This window comes from Pseudophryne corroboree, chromosome 1, assembly GCF_028390025.1.
Source record: "Pseudophryne corroboree isolate aPseCor3 chromosome 1, aPseCor3.hap2, whole genome shotgun sequence".
Classification (NCBI taxonomy): domain Eukaryota; kingdom Metazoa; phylum Chordata; class Amphibia; order Anura; family Myobatrachidae; genus Pseudophryne; species Pseudophryne corroboree.
In genome coordinates this window covers 472268908-472282622 of record NC_086444.1, presented here as the reverse complement: position 1 = coordinate 472282622, position 13715 = coordinate 472268908, and positions in this window count along the sequence as shown.

Genomic DNA, 13715 nt, shown 5'->3' with positions numbered 1-13715 from the left:
AGGACCTAAGACTGAGCCTTAAGATTGAGGCTTACATAGATGAAAAGTAATTTTCGGGTTAAGACTACCGTCCAATTCCAGCGATTTATGAAAAGTCACAAATTTTATTGTTGGTATTGTATTTAAAGTCTTATTAGTAGGCTTTGAGATTTATCTGAGGTAGCAGGAACGTTGCGCTTTATTTGCTTCCTTATATATATTTTATATTCACTCTCCGTAACACAACCTGTCACGATTCCAAAAATTGGAATGTTGGAATGTATGAATTAACCTAATTTATGATTTAACTTATTCATGTGTTCGAGTTTTTTAATTACAGTGAAGGGAAAACTTCCAAAAATTCACTTACCCAGTATAACAAATGCACCAATTGCAAGAAAAGATTTCAGGCCTAGTTACCACCTCTTCCAGTGACATATTAAAAAAACAAACGTACTTAGGGGTGGATTCAATTGTGGGCACATGGATTTGCCTGACCAAATTAGCGCAACACCTGCCGCACTTTACAGCGGCAGGATCTCACTCAAAAGTGTTTGTTACCCCATGAGGTAGCAAGCACATAGGGTAGAGAAAGGAGTGCAAATTAGGCAAGGCAAAGGGTGCAAATCGGTCTGCAATTGCTGGCGCTGTAACTAGAGATGTGCACCGGAAATTTTTCGGGTTTTGTGTTTTGGTTTTGGATTCGGTTCCGCTGCCGTGTTTTGGATTCGGACGCGTTTTGCCAAAACCTCCCTGAAATTTTTTTGTCGGATTCGGGTGTGTTTTGGATTCGGGTGTTTTTTTTACAAAAAACCCTCAAAAACAGCTTAAATCATAGAATTTGGGGGTCATTTTGATCCCATAGTGTTATTAACCTCAATAACCGTAATTTACACTCATTTTCAGTCTATTCTGAACACCTCACACCTCACAATATTATTTTTAGTCCTAAAATTTGCACCGAGGTCGCTGGATGGCTAAGCTAAGTGACACAAGTGGCCGACACAAACACCTGGCCCATCTAGGAGTGGCACTGCAGTGTCAGGCAGGATGGCACTTCAAAAAAATAGTCCCCAAACAGCACATGATGCAAAGAAAAAAAAGAGGCGCACCAAGGTCGCTGTGTGACTAAGCTAAGCGACACAAGTGGCCGACACAAACACCTGGCCCATCTAGGAGTGGCACTGCAGTGTCAATCAAGACAGGATGGCACTTTAAAAAAATTGTCCCCAAACAGCACATGATGCAAAGAAAAAAAGAGACGCACCAAGGTCGCTGTGTGACTAAGCTAAGCGACACAAGTGGCCGACACAAACACCTGGCCCATCTAGGAGTGGCACTGCAGTGTCAGACAGGATGGCACTTCAAAAAAATTGTCCCCAAACAGCACATGATGCAAATAAAAAAAGAGGCGCACCAAGGTCGCTGGGTAACTAAGCTAAGCGACACAAGTGGCCGACACAAACACCTGGCCCATCTAGGAGTGGCACTGCACTGTCAGACAGGATGGTACTTAAAAAAATAGTCCCCAAACAGCACATGATGCAAAGAAAAAAAGAGGTGCACCAAAGTTGCTGTGTGACTAAGCTAAGCGACCCAAGTGGCCGACACAAACACCTGGCCCATCTAGGAGTGGCACTGCAGTTTTCTAGCGAGAGGATGAGTGCTTCCATCCTCATGTGAATCTGAACCACTAGCCATGAACATAGGCCAAGGTCTCAGCCGTTCCTTGCCACTCCGTGTCGTAAATGGCATATTGGCAAGTTTACGCTTCTCATCAGACGCTTTTAATTTAGATTTTTGGGTCATTTAACTGAACTTTTGTTTTTTGGATTTTACATGCTCTCTACTATGACATTGGGCATCGGCCTTGGCAGACGACGTTGATGGCATTTCATCGTCTCGGCCATGACTAGTGGCAGCAGCTTCAGCACGAGGTGGAAGTGGATCTTGATCTTTCCCTATTTTAACCTCCACATTTTTGTTCTCCATTTTTTAATGTGTGGAATTATATGCCAGTATCAATAGCAATGGCTTACTACTATATATACTGCGCACAACTGAAATGCACCACAGGTATGGATGGATAGTATACTTTACGACACAGAGGTAGGTAGAGCATACTTGCCTACCTGACCCTCTCCATGATGGAGAAAATGCTCTGTTCCTGGACTTTCCTGGTAATGTATGATTGCCATCACCTGTGGTGAGCTAGTTAATTGATAAGAAAGGTGTTTCACCACAGGTTATGGAAATCATACATTACCAGGAAAGACCAGGAACAGAGCATTTTCTCCCTCATGGAGAGGGTCACGTAGGCAAGTATGAGGTAGAGCAGTGGCCTTCCGTACCGTACTGCTATATATACTGGTGGTCACTGTCAGCAAACTGCAAAACTAAAATGCACCACAGGTATAGAATCTAGATGGATAGTATACTTGATGACAGAGAGGTAGGTAGAGCAGTGGCCTTCCGTACCGTACTGCTATATATACTGGTGGTCACTGTCAGCAAAACTCTGCACTGTACTCCTCCTATATAATACTGCTGGTCCCCAGTCCCCACAATAAAGCAGTGTGAGCACAGATATTTGCAGCACACTGAGCACAGATATGGAGCGTTTTTCAGACAGAGAACGGATAAAACTGGTGGTCACTGATCAGCAAAACTCTGCACTGTACTCCTCCTATATAATACTGCTGGTCCCCAATCCCCACAATTAAGCAATAAGCACAAATATTTGCATCAACATTAATAAACGGAGAGGACGCCAGCCACGTTCTCTCCCTAAAATTTCCAATGCACGAGTGAAACTGGCGGCGACGCGCGGCTCCTTACATAGAATCCGAATCTCGCGAGAATCCGACAGCGGGATGATGACATTCGGGCGCGCTCGGGTTAACCGAGCCATATGGGAGAATACGAGTATGCCTCGGACCCGTGTAAAATGGGTGAAGTTCGGGGGGTTCGGTTTCCGAGGAACCGAACCCGCTCATCACTAGCTGTAACACCATGGCGACAGCAATTCGCCCTCTTCTCCTACAATTGAATTTCTCCCTTAAGGTTCAGACCAACGTAACATATGAATGAATTGTTTTATCATGTAAAACTGGACACCTGAACTACACATGCTGAAGGGCATCAATTCAATTTCAGATGCACGCGGTATATCATTAAAGACAGGTCCTCTGAGCTGATTATAATCAACATCATCTATATTTTACATCTGTCCAAGACTGTTGGTTGGGCAGCAATGAGCCAATGGCCAGAAAATCATGCAGAGAAAGTATCCTCAGACTTACTACATTTTATTACTTCAGCTTTATCAAAGGGACTGGGAAGCTACTGTGGTTACAAGCTATGCATTCAGTTGTATCACTTTGTAAATATATAATTAGTGTATGCAGTCTTGGATGCTGGTTTTCTAGGGACACTTTCTGGTAATTACATAGGGGGTAATTCAGACTGTATCGCTGCAGCTTCAGCGGTCGCAGTCTGAATTCTTTTGTGGAGTGCACATCCCGGGAGCCCAGTGAGATGCTAAAAGCATCTCAGGGCTGTGATCGCCTCTGCCTGATTGACAGGCAGAGGCGGTCGCTGGGCAGTATGGAGCTTGCCAATGGCGTTAGAACGCAATTGGTGGGGCGTGGTCCGGACAACACAGGCACAGACCATTGGGGGGGGGGGGGGGGGGGGCGGCAGCTGTGTGACGTCACATGCAGCTGCTGCGACCCGGGAGGAGCCGCGCAGGTAGGGAGATACTGGTCAGGTGCAAAGGCATTGCCGCCGTGCAATATTTTCGCACGTGTGTGTGTGTGAGGGAGGGAGGGGGGGGCAGATCCAGACATGCGGGGGGGCTAGTCTAAAAAATGATCGTAGATGTGCTACATTTAGCACATCTATGATCAAGTCTGAATTAGGCCCATATTTTTTATCAAGAGTGGTCTGTTAACAGCTGGTGAGTCTCTCTTGGAAGCTGAGAGATCTGTCTCCAACTGCAATACTCCCAGTCAGCGGCGGGGCTGCAGCACCGACCACATGGTGCAGAGGGGACTGCTTAGCACATATAAACAGTGTCGGACTGGGGCATGAAGGGTCTACTGGGGAAATGTAGTGGTAATGTGGCCAGTCTGCAAAGGGGGTGTGGCCAGCTACCACAGAAACTTGGCTAACCATTAGAGAGTACATGGTCTGGGCACCTTGATCAATATATACTGTATATTTCATACTGCTAGTGCATAAATGATAATGTACCAGATTAATAAGAGCGCACTGTAGAGACTACACCATAGCCTGTGCAGCATAAGGTAATATACAGTATGTATTATGTATAATGCAAATGCACAGTCTGGAACCTGATCCCTAGAGGAGGAGGTGGGGGGGGGGGGGGGGGGGGGCGGCAGTAGGCCCACCAGGTGTTTCCCCTGTCCCACTGGGGACCTGTCCAATCCTGCATATAAACATACATGTTCTGATGCATGTAATTTACGTGCTGGCTGGTTCCTCTGGGGATCAGCAGCGCTGTACGTGTATCAGACATCATGGGGCACCCAGGATTCAGCATATTGCATCACACTCCTTCTAAGCCCTCCACCGGACTTCCATTGGCTAGTTTCGCACGAGTATGGGGGTGGGCTTAGAAGAAGTGTGATGCCTTATGCTGAGTCCCGGGTGCCGCATGAAGCCTGATACACACAGTGCTGCCAATCTTGGGGGGACCAGCCAACACATATATTACATACATCAGAACATGTATGTTTATATGTGCTAAGCGGTTTGCCCCTGCACTTTGTGGTCGGAGCTCCCGCTGCTGCTCCCAATTAGTAAACAGCCAAGTACAGTAGAAGAATCTGCTGCAAATTATATATACCATTACCATATGTTTTGTTCTGGATTAGGGTTCAATCTTCACATAGTGTATACCATAGGAATATTACAGATGTTGAAAAGAAAGGGAAGATACTATCTTCAGATATTGATCTGCTTTCATTTGCTGACCACATGCTCTATGATCCTGCTAGTACACGCTTGTCTATTCTCTTGGCACTGCTGGGAGGCGTGCTCCCGGCTGCCCAGAAGAGTGTGCAAGTCTCCAGGATCCAACCACCACCTGCCCTCAGCGGCCCACTTATTGAGGAAAAGTGGGTGGTCCTGGCAGCTGATGATGCAATTCAAGCTGAATCACGGTATTGTGGTCCATCACACGCTTCACAATTCTGGTAATATTGGGGGTCATTCCGAGTTGTTCGCTCGCTAGCAGATTTTAGCAGCATTGCACACGCTAGGCCGCCACCCTCTGGGAGTGTATCTTAGCATAGCAGAATTGCGAACGAAAGATTAGCAGAATTGCGATTAGAAAATTCTTAGCAGTTTCTGAGTAGCTCCAGACTTACTCCTACACTGCGATCAGCTCTGCCCGTTTCGTTCCTGGTTTGACGTCACAAACACGCCCTGCGTTTGGTCAGCCACTCCCCCGTTTCTCCAGACACTCCCGCGTTATATCCTGGCACGCCTGCGTTTTTCCGCACACTCCCAGAAAACGGTCAGTTTCCGCCCAGAAACACCCACTTCCTGTCAATCACACTACAATCACTTCAACAATGAAAATTCTTCGTTCGGACGTGAGTAAATCTACTAAGTTTTGTGCTAAAATACTTAGCGCATGCGCACTGCGTACCATGCGCATGGGCATTTTCGCCTTAATCGCTCCGTTGCGAAAATCGGCAACGAGCGAACAACTCGGAATGACCCCCATTGTGTAGTGTGGGGCAAGACCATGATTACACAATTGCATTATCACATCCACCGGCCTGCCCGCTTTCCTGCTATACATCCTCCGCTGACCTGACCTGGCTTCCCCCTCACGAATGGGGCAGCCAGGATGTCGGCAAGTATGTGCTAGTGTCATCATTACTGTCCAAATTGGTAGAAATCTGAAAGTTAAAACTCTAGAACGCAGGGACAGGCAAACATAGGGTGGCATTAAGTGGGGAGCAGAGATGGTAGCAAAGGATGAAGCCTAGTGACTAATATATTAAAAGACTGGATATCTGCACACTCATAATATGTTATTTATTGTTTGATCTGTGAGTGTAGGTGGTTCATCACCGTCCACTCACTTGGTGAGCCCCTAATGTTATATCACATATATTATTTAGTATATATTGTCAGGGGGTGCTGTCAGCTACAGTTAATTAAGACAAAAGTGTGGGAGGGGAGAAAAAAGAGGAAATCTGTATTGTTGACGCACTTAGAGAGTATGGGTTTATTTAAAACATAACCTTTATTCGATATACATTAGAATATGTTTGTATTTTTGTCCTGAGCTACCGTGAAACATAAGAGTTAAAATCACAATACCAACGAATAAGTGAAAAGATTGAAAAAATAAGTGAATAAAGAGTTAAAAGGCGTGTCCGTGTGTGTTTCTCATTTAATTACTGGAAGTTGTTGTTATGACTTGTGTATTAATTATCTCTATCTAATATAATAAGGATTTGTCACAAGTTGTTGGTGTTTGGAACCCACTATACTGTATTACTGATTCAGACAGACAGATTTCATGTCTAATTATTCTTCACTTCATAGGGGTTATCAGCTAGAGGATGCTTCTCCAAATGCGGAGACTACACATTCAAATGTATGTGTGTATATATATAGAAGGTTAGCTGTATTGATGTATTCTTGATGTAATCTCAATTTCTAATAGTTAGAGTCACAGGTCTCTGTTCTAGATGTAGATCTCTACATATCAGGAGTCTTTCGTATTAATCATCCATACCTGTGCAAGGTACACTGTGCATATGAGCTAGATCACCTTCAAATATTATGGTGATATCTTCCCCTTGAGAGGCAGCCAATCATACGTTGGGGGTATAGCAACCCTGATTTTAAAGTAGGTTATTATAATTCAAAAGTATTTGACTTTTTATGTTTAGAGATTAAGCGGCCTCATTTTACTGTAAAAAATTGCTTATATTCAGGGTATAATAACCCAATTAATGAGAGGCAACTAATGTGCATTAGGGGTGTGGCAGCCCCATTTATATATGAGATTCACAGGGTGTGCTGATCCCAATTATATTTAGGGGTTTAGCAGCCCCAATTTTCCCAGGAATAGTTTATAAACGTTAGGGGTATGGCAGCCCCAATTTTATGAAAAATATTTGATGTTCTGGGGGCAGCCCCAATTTAATACGAAATTGTTGGTGTTCTAGGGGTATAATCACCCCAATTCTGTTCTAGGGGTTTAGCAGCCCCACTTCTCCAAGAAAAGTGTTTCTCTTAGGGGTGTAGCAACCCCAATTTCTAGAGAGCAGTCTGCTTATAGACGCAGCTTATTTACTGTACATTTGTATCAAAGTTCTAAATGTAAAGTGGCCCATACACAGCAAATTAATATAAATGAAAAATAGTATAAAAATGGTATAACGTTTTTATTGAATATTCATATAGTGTAATACATAAATATGATTATCTATCGAAAATCCTGATATATAACTGATCTATTGCAGGACCTATATAGATGTCCTTCAGGAGATATACATCATAATATCATATATTTCATTTGTCACTTTTATCCTGCCAGATCCCTGTGATTATTCTGATGTTCATGTATATTAAGGGGTTTAGGGTTTTAACATAGCTTTTATTGCTGATAGCTACATATTCTAAAATACTAATGAAATAGCTATCACCTGGCTCATGTGTGTTGCCAATTAAATTGCTACAATGTGTTCTATTCAGTATATTGAGTTAAGCATCACTGTTTATGGCTTTACAAATTTGCCAGCTTACTTGTAGCAATATTACATTGATCTTATCTCAGCTTCTGAATTCAATAGAAATGTTGCAATTATAAACAGTTACAACTGCTGCTGAGATTTGTAGCTATTGGCACAGTGTCTCAGATTGCTGACACATCTCCAGCTGTCCAATCTATGTACTCAGCCCTATGCAGTCTCATATCCCTTTCACTAGGAATTAGCGGCTAACCTCCTATAATTACTTTTCTAGCGGCATCATAGCCCTGCATATATTGCTTGTAAATCTTCTACCCTCTATTAGTAAGGTTCCCTATTACACAATCTTCCAGTTGCTATTCTCAATACATAATCTCTATATCAATTCATTTAACACATTTGACATTGAGGCACACGTGGACACGCTGGGGCACAGCGTGTCCACGTGTGCCTCAATGTCAAATGTGTTAAATGAATTGATATAGAGATTATGTATTGAGAATAGCAACTGGAAGATTGTGTAATAGGGAACCTTACTAATAGAGGGTAGAAGATTTACAAGCAATATATGCAGGGCTATGATGCCGCTAGAAAAGTAATTATAGGAGGTTAGCCGCTAATTCCTAGTGAAAGGGATATGAGACTGCATAGGGCTGAGTACATAGATTGGACAGCTGGAGATGTGTCAGCAATCTGAGACACTGTGCCAATAGCTACAAATCTCAGCAGCAGTTGTAACTGTTTATAATTGCAACATTTCTATTGAATTCAGAAGCTGAGATAAGATCAATGTAATATTGCTACAAGTAAGCTGGCAAATTTGTAAAGCCATAAACAGTGATGCTTAACTCAATATACTGAATAGAACACATTGTAGCAATTTAATTGGCAACACACATGAGCCAGGTGATAGCTACATATTCTAAAATACTAATGAAATAGCTATCAGCAATAAAAGCTATGTTAAAACCCTAAACCCCTTAATATACATGAACATCAGAATAATCACAGGGATCTGGCAGGATAAAAGTGACAAATGAAATATATGATATTATGATGTATATCTCCTGAAGGACATCTATATAGGTCCTGCAATAGATCAGTTATATATCAGGATTTTCGATAGATAATCATATTTATGTATTACACTATATGAATATTCAATAAAAACGTTATACCATTTTTATACTATTTTTCATTTATATTAATTTGCTGTGTATGGGCCACTTTACATTTAGAACTTTGATACAAATGTACAGTAAATAAGCTGCGTCTATAAGCAGACTGCTCTCTAGAAATTGGGGTTGCTACACCCCTAAGAGAAGCACTTTTCTTGGAGAAGTGGGGCTGCTAAACCCCTAGAACAGAATTGGGGTGATTATACCCCTAGAACACCAACAATTTCGTATTAAATTGGGGCTGCCCCCAGAACATCAAATATTTTTCATAAAATTGGGGCTGCCATACCCCTAACGTTTATAAACTATTCCTGGGAAAATTGGGGCTGCTAAACCCCTAAATATAATTGGGATCAGCACACCCTGTGAATCTCATATATAAATGGGGCTGCCACACCCCTAATGCACATTAGTTGCCTCTCATTAATTGGGTTATTATACCCTGAATATAAGCAATTTTTTACAGTAAAATGAGGCCGCTTAATCTCTAAACATAAAAAGTCAAATACTTTTGAATTATAATAACCTACTTTAAAATCAGGGTTGCTATACCCCCAACGTATGATTGGCTGCCTCTCAAGGGGAAGATATCACCATAATATTTGAAGGTGATCTAGCTCATATGCACAGTGTACCTTGCACAGGTATGGATGATTAATACGAAAGACTCCTGATATGTAGAGATCTACATCTAGAACAGAGACCTGTGACTCTAACTATTAGAAATTGAGATTACATCAAGAATACATCAATACAGCTAACCTTCTATATATATACACACATACATTTGAATGTGTAGTCTCCGCATTTGGAGAAGCATCCTCTAGCTGATAACCCCTATGAAGTGAAGAATAATTAGACATGAAATCTGTCTGTCTGAATCAGTAATACAGTATAGTGGGTTCCAAACACCAACAACTTGTGACAAATCCTTATTATATTAGATAGAGATAATTAATACACAAGTCATAACAACAACTTCCAGTAATTAAATGAGAAACACACACGGACACGCCTTTTAACTCTTTATTCACTTATTTTTTCAATCTTTTCACTTATTCGTTGGTATTGTGATTTTAACTCTTGTGTTTCACGGTAGCTCAGGACAAAAATACAAACATATTCTAATGTATATCGAATAAAGGTTATGTTTTAAATAAACCCATACTCTCTAAGTGCGTCAACAATACAGATTTCCTCTTTTTTCTCCCCTCCCACACTTTTGACTAATATATTAGAAAGATGACGTGTGTACCACAGGTCAGAAGCAGAACATGCAGAACTTGGGAGGTGGGTGAGCGAACAGGTAATCAGTGTGGTAGTAAGGCAACGGTCATTGGCAGAGTGGAGGGGGCGAGAGGGAGAGTAATTAGAGTTGAGAATGGAGATGTGGGGAGGAGAGGAGTGTCTGACAGCTTTGTTGGTCAGGACAAGGAGTTTGAACTTGAATCTGTAGCAGATGAAGTCAGTGTAGTGATGGGAAATTCGGATCAGCTGAGGTGACGCAGCGAGAGAGAACAATAAGGCAGAGATGTGTAGGATAGGATAGAGGAGTGAGGTGGGACTTCTCAAGTCCATAGAGATCATGATCCAGTCACTTTCAATAGTCTTATTACTGGTCATGGGCATCACTTAGGGAACACAAAATACAGACTATTGGGGCAATTGCCCAATGCTGCTGTAGATACTGCAACACTCTTGATAAAGTCACACCTTATCCACAGCTCATACCAAGTGGGTGGAGACCAGGAAACTGCAGCTAATAAGAAAATAATGTACTTTGTAACCATTTATAACATAACCCAGAGGTCCCAAACGCGGCCTTCAAGGCACCCCAACGGTCAATATTTTAAGTATATCCATGGCTCAGCACAGATGGTTAAATCAAATTGACTGACTAATTAAGTCGCCTGTGGTCAAGCATGGATATACTTTAAATCTGGACCGTTGGGGTGCCTTGAGGACAGAGTTTGGGAATCTCTGAGTCATAACCAATAAGCATTCTGAGGTGAGGCTTGATTGATGTCACAGTGTGACGTTACAGAAGCAAGAGGTTTGTGCACGAAGCTTCCACAGATTTGAAGAATTTGGAATACGTAAAAATCTGGCCTGCCAGAGAGAATCTTTATTAGAAACAGTGTACCGTTAGTACAGGTTGAGTATCCCATATCCATATATTCCGAAATACGGAATATTCCGAAATACGGACTTTTTTGAGTGAGAGTGAAATAGTGAAACCTATGTTTTCTGATGGCTCAATGTACACAAACTTTGTTTAATACACAAAGTTATTAAAAATATTGTATTAAATGATCTTCAGGCTGTGTGTATAAGGTTTATATGAAACATAAATTAATTGTGTGAATGTACACACACTTTGTTTAATGCCCAAAGTTATAAAAAATATTGGCTAAAATGACCTTTAGGCTGTGTGTAGAAGGTGTATATGTAACATAAATGCATTCTGTGCTTAGATTTAGGTCCCATCACCATGATATCTCATTATGGTATGCAATTATTCCAAAATACGGAAAAATCCGATATCCAAAATACTTCCGGTCCCAAGCATTTTGGATAAGAGAGACTCAACCTGTATGACCACACAAGAAATAAAGATCTACCCGTATTTGCCGGCGTATAAGACGACTGGGCGTATAAGACGACCCCCAACATTTCCACTCAAAATATAGAGTTTGTTATATACTCGCCGTATAAGACTACCGCCTCTTCCACACACCAAATAAAACGTAAAAGAACATCAGATTGTAAAATGTATAAAAGTATACCCCTGTGTGCATTTATTGTTACCGGTTTCACATGAGTGCCATTAGTATTAGTATTAGTGCCATTACAGTACCTGTCATTGTCACCATTGTACGGCCACAACGCGACCGCAGCGCCTCCGGCCAGTCCCTGCATCTCCCTGTAATTGGCACTAGTGCGCAAGTCCGCATGTGCGAGCTCTGCGTAGACAAGGGGCGGGCCACGCTGATGACCCGCCGCGGCCGCACTGGATACCGCGCGATACTGGATGGTATGTAGAATGAGGTGGGCGGGCATCGGGAGGCCACATTGGGCACCGGGCGAGTATCGGAAGGCCACTATGGCAGCTATGTCTATCCCAACTGAAGTGCACCCGGCGTATAAGACGACCCTCCCACTTGGAGGCATGTTTTTCAGGGCAAAAAAGTCGTCTTATACGCCGGCAAATACGGTAATTTGTTACATGTATCACTTCATTTATAAACATCCTGCAGAAGACATCAGGCCTGAGGCAGAGTAGAATGTACGCCAGTTTGCGTAGCGTATGTTGCGTAGCTTGGAACAACGTATGCTCAGAAAGTGAAAGCACATATATTCAGCTATGCAGACTAGAGGTGAAACAGGGTGTGAATGGCTGTTGTTACATACTGGAGGCAAGGATCAATAATTGCATCTTTGCACAAATGTGGCTCATGCAGTGCAGCGTGTGAGCGCATGCGCAGGTACACACTGATGATGATGATGACTTGTAGTAAACCAAGCACATATACTACTGATGTAGAGGCATACACATCAACATATGTCCATCTCTGCACATGTGCAGAAATACACTATTTTCTCATGCACTTCATATGCATAGTCACCCATCTAACTTCCAACTTTGCATGGGCCACAAAGTTTTGCACATTATAAAGGGCAATGCCTTTAAAAATTACTATATAAAGAAATAAAAAAAAAACACAGACATACTGTGGGTGTTTCATTTCTGAGGCATTTTCTTACATTGGCCCTCATTCCGAGTTGTTCGCTCGCAAGCGGATTTTAGCAGATTTGCTCATGCTAAGCCGCCGCCTACTGGGAGTGAATCTTAGCATCTTAAAATTGCGAACGATGTATTCGCAATATTGCGATTACACACCTCGTAGCAGTTTCTGAGTAGCTCCAGACTTACTCGGCATCTGCGATCATTTCACTGCTTGTCGTTCCTGGTTTGACGTCACAAACACACCCAGCGTTCGCCCAGACACTCCCCCGTTTCTCCGGCCACTCCTGCGTTTTTTCCGGAAACGGTAGCGTTTTTTCCCACACGCCCATAAAACGGCCTGTTTCCGCCCAGTAACACCCATTTCCTGTCAATCACATTACGATCGCCAGAACGATGAAAAAGCCGTGAGTAAAAATCCTAACTGCATAGCAAATTTACTTGGCGCAGTCGCAGTGCGGACATTGCACATGCGCATTAAGCGGAAAATCGCTGCGATGCGAAGATTTTTACCGAGCGAACAACTCGGAATGAGGGCCATTATGCGATAAGAATGGATTTAGGAATTTGTATGACTGTAACACAAAATAAATGTCTGCTTGCTACTCTCTCTGGCAAGCTTTAGCCGATACTTCTTGAATGTTCTTCAAGGTATTTTATTTAATTCCTTATTGACACTGTCCGCAACAGCACAAATGTATGAAATGCCTATGCTACTGCCATATGGACAGCTTCTCCCATCTCCACCATGGAAGAGTAATTATGTTTGAGCTGCCTCTTGGTGTCCTCCCTAACAAAGACTTTCTCATATGGAAGCTCAGTTTTGGAGTATGTCCTGTTACAGGGCCTACTTCTGAGTTGGACCCAAGGGGAAATGCAAACAGATCTCATGGGACTTTGGCATACACTGTATGTACTAAAGTAAGAAACTGGTGACTCGCATGTGCCGTATCAGGCATTTGCACACTGTCACAGATCGCTATTATGTCTGGATTGATCCATCCATTCATGGACAAGACTTTCTGTGAAATTAATGTTTGTGGGCAGTAACAGGGTGGTGACCATGCAAAG